Raw genomic sequence first — 7,631 nt, 5'->3', positions numbered from 1 at the left:
CCGTAAGATATTTCATTTTTAGTCCTTCATCAAGATGATAATGGAGGAATATCATGGCTATGTTACGATCTTGGCTTATTGCATCATTATTTTTAACAATAGTTTTTCCAAAACCCATGGATTCAAGATGGATTTCCATATCCATTGTTTATGGTAAGTATTCTTTCCAAAAATATTGAGAGGCACAAATTCCTATTTTGTAAGGTTAGCCATAACAAATGTAAAATGAATTAAAAGTGAGAAATATTACCTCAAAAGTTCACCAAAACTTACCCAATGAAGTGCCCAATGATTGATCCAACACTAATAGAGTTTCAATAGGGTCTCATGTTGATAACGTGATGTAAAACTAATACTAATATGATGTAAGATTTGTGCTGTTTACATGGTGAGCGCTATTTTAAGAAAATTAAGAAAACTAATGAACTCAAGAAAAGGAAAAGAGAAAAAGTGAACAACAAAGAAGAATTATTATTTTAGTCACTCAAATGAATCTGAGTTATGTGTATTTGATACAAGAGAGGGTCACCCCTATTTATTGGGGAACACAGAAGAGTTCAAAGTACATCAACTAACTATAATTCTTATCAAGATAATGATAAGATCTCACTTAAAACAAAAAGATAGTGATAAAATCTCATCTATAACTGGAAGATAGTAATAGGTTATTATTATTTAGGGAATCAGATGAATGTGACAGATATCCATAATTATTTGATTATTTCATAATTATCCTTATAGAATATTTAATTATCAATATAAGTGAAAAAAATTCTCATAAGAAATATAAGTGAAAAATGATATGGTTTTTTTATTTTGTGCAATTAGGGTGCACACAAAATAGAGGATGTGAGAACCCGAAAAATTTTCACATTTTTTAGGCATTATTTTATTTTTGCCTACATTTTTATACTTGCTTTTAAAATATTAAAGTTTCTATGCATTTTTATAAGTAAGTACAGTTTTAAATCATTTTTCTAGTATAAGTTAGAGTACGTTAAATTTGAAGTGCATTATAGACGTGGGACCCTCTAGTACAATAAAATTTTGGTGACTAAGTGATTTTTGTGCTAAGTGTTATTATACAAGGTGTTAGAGGATAATTAGAGGTTTGTTATATGATGTAACCATTGGAAGCCAAAGGATTAGAGAAAACACTAGAAAGGCCAAGTGTCACTACATCATTGGAGGTTGGACTTTGACCTAATTTTCTTCACTTTACTAAAACAAATTTTGACTCAAAATATCCTCCATTTTCTTCTTCTTGGTCGGCTGTTTTGAGGAGCAAAACAAGAGAGAAAAACTCCATTTTCTACTTCACTTGCTAGCTTGAATCTTGAGTTTTAACCAACCAAATTTGAAACTACTTCATACAAGTGATCACTAGGGAAGCTTAAAGGCTTTGGTGGAGTTATTTTGGAGGGGGAAAGACTAAGATATCATTTTTCTTGAGGTTACAAGGTATTTTTGGCTAGCAACTTTTCCCTACTTTCAATATGTGCAAACTAGTAGCTTATGGTTGAGATTTTGATAGTTTTATGCAATATTTCATGAGTTGATGTAGTGATATGAAAATTTTCAGTTTTATGGTGTAATTTCTGCTCACATGTGAAGTGTAATGGTTGGTCATGATTTACTAGCTTTGATGTATGGAAAATCTTGTGTTTAGGTGCTAGGTTACTTTGCTTAAAAAAATTTCTGGTTGGTTTGCATAAATTCCAGCTTAGGATTTTCATTTGGTAGTAATCTACCCTGTTCTGACCAGTTTCATTCGGCCATGATGGAGGCCGAATTGGACTTAGTTTAAAACATGAAAGTTGTAGAAAATGATGTTTTATAACTGTCTGTAAAATTTCAGCTCAATCTGAGCACTGTAGCATGTGAAATGACAAAAATACCTTTGACTACCATAGGTAGAGTTTTGCGGACAGTTTTGACATTTCATCATTCTGGCTTCGTTTTTCACCTTGATCCGTATTAAATTCGTAGTTGGACAAAACACAAAAGTTGTAGTCTTATATTTTAACTTTCCAACGCATATGAAAACGCCTCAATCGGACTTGTGTAGCCTGAGTTATTGTCATTTGAACCCAGTGCTGTTATCCAGCCTGACAGTGAAATTCTGGTTCTGTAATCTGTAAATTCGACCTGGATAAACTATGAACCGGGCTGAGTTGTCTTCATGAAAGTTGTAACCCTTTGTCTTATTTCGAAACGGTGTAAATTGTACCCGAATCCTATAAGCGTAGCTTCGGTTGTGACCGATACACTAAGAGACGTCAAACCTATCATTTTGTTCTTTACCTTAAACCTTATTTCCGGTCACTTTTCTAGCTTGGTTTTGTAATGGAATGACTTTTAGCCTATTGAACGGCTATTGTAATGAGATTATTTGTGTGTGATTTTGGGGGTTGATTTAGGAAAATAATGAATCCATAAATTGCTGGAAAATAGGTAAATATAAAGGGCGTGCTGCCCAAATTTGCACTCGAGGGCTAGGTAGATGTACTCGTGACTTGAATAAGGGTTGAAGATGAAACTAACTTGAATCATCTAAGGTATTCAAGTCTTCTTTATTAGAGGTATATAAGTTAGAATCTAGCCGAAACTTGTACCCTTGAAAAAATAAAATTTACGACTAATAGAAATACGTTTTCTTCGCTTCTTCGACTCAAATGGAGATTTCAAAGTTTTACGAGCGAGCATGAGTTTTACAAATATTTTACTCATGTCCTTTGGTTTAAATGTACTCTTTTCACTTCCAAAACTATACTTATACTTTGTACTAGTAGTTATTCAGATTTTCTTTGGTTCACCTAAACTTTGAATGGTTTAACTGTAATATTTTCTCTTGGTTATTATTAGGGTTCCTTGGTGATTGAGAGTATTATCCGGAAGGAAAATTTGGACGTTATTTTGCTTAAATAGGTGAGTGTTCTTTGTAAGTTATGTTTCCAATGACTATGTGGATTGTTGTGACTATGTGACTATTTGTGAATGTTGGATTAAATGTTAAATATTTTCAATGATTTCTAAAAATGAATTTTGCTAGGCGAGTGTGTACTTTATCGCACTCGACCTAAATGAATATGAAATTTATAATGATTAAATGTTTAAACACTACTTGTACATGAATGTAAGCCTTTTGGATAAATTGGGCCCTTGCCCTTCGTTGCCGGTCGACTCAAACCAGAAGCGGACTCGGTCAAGCGATTGGTGACCCTGGGTTAATGTTTGGTATACTCGAATATGACCACGAGATCTAGTGGAGACTGGCCAGTGTCCAGTAGGGAGAAAATGAAATGAATGAATGGATAGTAAGAACAATGGAGGAATTTTCACTTACAAATGAAATTATTTTTAATGCTGGAGGAATAAGGAAATGGTTGGTGGAATGAAAGAACGAAGAACTCCATGTGAGCATGTATCCTTTTAATGAGTGTGTTATCATTGCTTTATATTGTAAATGTTTTCTGGATTACTTGTTGTTACATGATTAATATCCTTGTTTAATTACTTGGTTATGTGTATGGAACCTCACTGGACTTTTAGCTAATTCCGTTAGTTTTGTTTTCCTTGTAGGGGATGCAAGCGAGAGTGTGAGATCTGTGCAGACTAGCCTGGACTAGTTCTTTTGAATTTTATTTTTTTTTACGATTTTCTCACGCTAGTGCTTGGATAGGGTTGGATGTATTAAGAACTACGAACTTTCGTTTTATTTGGGATTGTATATTATTTTGAGATAGAAATGAATGTAAGTATGCGTCTCAAGTTTGGGATTTGATATTTCACTTTTCCTCGAAGTTATATCTTATTTTGGTTTGAAGAGAGTGAACGAGTCCTGGTGAGAGTTGGGCAGGCGGTCCGCCGAACCCTTTTGTTCGCCTTAGGGGAAGGTGGAGCTATCACAGGTGGTATCAGAGCCATTTCGCGTGGTCTCTGCGCGGAGTGAGCTTGGGCCAAGTGATGTTATGGTCCTAATTTCATGAATAAGTATGAAAGATTAAGTACTCTTTTGAGCATAGGCTATGAATCATGAAGTGTTATAGGTCGTAAATCTTTCTCATGGTACTTAAGGACAATAGATATGTACGTCAGGTAGGAATTTCAATGGTAGATAATTTACTCTTGGGACTAGCCTGTTCTAGTGGTGAATTATCTCGGATTCTTGTGCCCAAGTACGCGGGAATTGAGGGCAGTACTAAGGACTTACGATCTTCATTTCGAGGAATAGGTATGGGCTAACGTTTGGTGGGAGCAAGTGCAAGGGGTCCACGGATGTCTAGTTCGGATAGTATGAGAAGTGAGAGATCGGATGGGGGAATATTTTAACCGAGTGTGGAACGGCATGTCGTGTTTCTTCTTGTTTTGTCCTGTATTGCTACTGTATGTATTTGGCATGTGGCATTTCAATACTCACATGTATAGTACTTGTTGCACTTGATTTTGTCTAACTTGATATGTCTCCTTGCGTATTTGGTGTGTTATATCTTGCCATTTTAGTCAATTTACTTTTTTACATACATACTAAATCATCTTTTAAAAAAAAAAGAAAAAAAAAGAGAGAGAGAAAAGGGTATGGAGAGGAGACGTAGTCGGGGACGTGGAACTAGTCGTGGCCGTAGCGTTAGGCAAGTTCAAGAACCAAGAAAAGAAAGAAAAATAGTAGCTGAGTAAGATCGTGGATCGAGGGTTGAGGCCGGAGATCAAGTAGCGACGGCGAAACAACAAATGATAAATATCTTAGCGCGATTGGTAGATCAACAAGGCCAGATGCCAGTGAATCAACCCCGGAATCCCGAGATAGGAGAAGATAGGGCTCTGGAGCGGTTTCAAAAATTTGTACCTCTTAAATTCCTTGAAGGGCCTGATCCGGATGTAGCTGAACAGTGGTTGATAAGAGTTTATTTTACGTATTTTTAAGTGCATTTTATTAGTTAATTTTGAGTTGATTATTTAGTTTTATAAATAAAATAAAGAGGTTTTTGGTAAAATTATATATTTTTGGTAAAAGTGGATAATATTGCATTTCTATTGATTTTAATGGTAAAAACTTCATTTTTATGCAGGACTGATGATTCAATCACCAAAGGATGTCAAATGAGGTGAAAAATAGAGATTTGGTGATGAATTCAAGTGGCAACAAGAAGAATGAAGTGAAAAACGTTCAAGTGAGGAAATGCAATACAAGACAGTTTTGACACTCTTCGGTATTTTGACCATATCTGGAGCTACCCTTATCGGATTGAGGTGATCTTTATACCATTTTAAAGCTAAGAAAGAGACATACAATTCGTATGTAGACATCGAAATCCAATTCTACCATTTTCATGGACAAAAACTCAAAATACAAAAGCTAAATTCTGTGGTCGGAAGTTAAAACAGAGGTTTGACCAGGTGTTAGTATTTCGATCATATCTCAGGCTACAAAACTCTAATTTGGATGATTTTTGAAGCATTGAAAAGCTAACTCAAAGGGATACAACTTTTGTGTTTTGCACAAAAGCTAGTTTGGCCTTTATCATGGAGAAACTCGCAGTTGAAATAAGGCCAGAGAGAAAACAGGAATAGATAAAACGCGATTTATTGCCGTGTTTTGTGTAGGCGCGTTTTGTAGCCGAAAATCTGCAATTTGCTCAGCCATTCCTCTTGTGTTCAGACTACTTTCCAGCTATAAGTTGCAAGGAAATTCGGTGCACATGCTTCAGAAGACCGAAGGGCAAGAAAGGGGGCTTATTTTCAAGTTAAAAATATTGGTTTTTGACTATGCTAACAAAGTGGAGATTTGGGAATCAAATGTTAGAATTTGACTTGGAAAAATGGAGCCATTGAGTAGTTTTTATGCAGAGACATTGAGGGAGGTCTGGACATCCAGAGGTAGCTAGTACTCTCACTAAAAAACATAGTCTCTCTCGCTAGGTACTTGCAAGGGGCAATTGAGGTTTCATCTTGTAATCATCTAAGTTCAAGACAAAAGAGATTTTTGGAAGGTTTCACCATATCTTGGCTAAGACTTTCTTTACTCTTTTTGTATTTGTAATTCATGATGATTTACATTAATGAAGTTATGAGTGTTTCATCATTCATGAGTAGCTAATTTTCTTTATCTAGGGAGTAGATGAAGCTTATTGCCAAATGATATGAAGTAATTGTGATTTATACTTGTTATGTCTTGTATTAACTTATCTACTTGTGTATGTTGGATTACTTGTTGTTGCTTGATCACCAATAGCAGGTTTATAGTTGTTTTTACTCATTGAGAAATGGTAAAAATAATGGAATGACATAAGTAGAGCTTGAGTAGTATATTCATGAGAATAGAAATACATTCAAGTGGATAAAATCTATATTTCAGGTATGCACAAAACAGATTTAGTATTTTCCAAGAGATTAGGAAAAACTAATCTGTTTTAACCCATTATTATCATGAGAATGTGATTTTGGTATTGTTGGAAATGAATCCTTGGTTAAACAAGAGTTGTAACAAGTGTTAAATTCATTCATTTTAGATCTTTTGTGTCATAAGTGGAATCTACATCCCTAGATCTTAATATTTAGTGAATTCTACTCCTTTTGTGAAATTGCATTTATCTAGTTAAGAATTTTTGTAGTTGGATTAAATTCTGAATTTTCTACTCAAATTTATTGTGAGTCTAGATAATAGAGTAAATTAGTATCTAATAATTGTTTTAATTGCTCCTCGTGGGATCGACCCGATACATACCCAATATTACGATTTTGGCCTGTATACTTGCAGTAAAACGGGTATAATTCAGAGTTAAACTTGCACTTGAAGTAAAAATCCGTCAAGTTTTTGGCGCCGTTGCCGGCGAGCGGCAATATTAGAACCTAATCATCTTTATTAATTTAGACAGCTTTATTTTTATTAATTGAGTTGATTATATTTAAGTCTACATTGTAATCAATTTTTGACAATTGAAGTTGCATAATATCTCTTATTTCTGTTTGTAGTGTATGCACCGGGCATCTCGGGAAGTTACACCTTTCGATCCAGAAATTGAGAGGACACTACGTAAACAAAGGAGGCATCCACCTCAGCAAGAGGAACAAGAGATTTGGCAACCAATAGAGGAAATCTTAATAGAGCTTCCAATTGAAGAAGAAATGGCCGAAAACGAAGCAAATAGGCGAGTTCTATGAGATTTTGCTCTACCGTTTGCTCTACCGGGAACACAAGGATCTCAAACAAGCATAGTAAGGCCTACGGTAAATGTTAACAATTTTGAGATTAAACCATCACTTATCCAAATGGTTCAACAATCTCAATTTGGAGATAATGCAGTAGAAGATCCTAATTCGCACCTAACTACATTTTTGAAAATTTGTGATACAATTAAAATAAATGGAGTTAGTGATGATGCTATAAGGCTAAGATTATTCCCATTTTCATTGAGAGATAAGGCCAAACTTTGGCTACATTCTCATGCTCCTAATACTTTCATCGGATGGGATGATTTATCAAGAGCATTCTTGAATAAGTATTTTTCACCAGGTAAGACTGCTAAGCTAAGAATGGATATCACTAGTTTTAGCCAATTGGAAGGTGAATCATTATATGAAGCATGGAAAAGGTTTAGAGATTTGCTTCGAAAATGTCCACATCATGGACT

The 7,631-nt window shown here is 34.8% G+C and overlaps 1 non-coding gene across 1 annotated transcript; it reads right to left on the bottom strand.

Moving 5' to 3' along the window:
- Window positions 1–7,524: 7,524 nt before the first annotated feature.
- On the bottom strand, window positions 7,525–7,631 carry LOC113778927. Its single transcript, XR_003469392.1, has one exon. It is a non-coding gene; the product is annotated as a small nucleolar RNA R71 (small nucleolar RNA).

The sequence above is a fragment of the Coffea eugenioides genome, chromosome 7 (genome assembly GCF_003713205.1).
Source record: "Coffea eugenioides isolate CCC68of chromosome 7, Ceug_1.0, whole genome shotgun sequence".
NCBI lineage: Eukaryota > Viridiplantae > Streptophyta > Magnoliopsida > Gentianales > Rubiaceae > Coffea > Coffea eugenioides.
The sequence above is the reverse complement of the archived record's forward strand: the minus strand, read 5'-3'. Positions and strand labels throughout refer to the sequence as shown.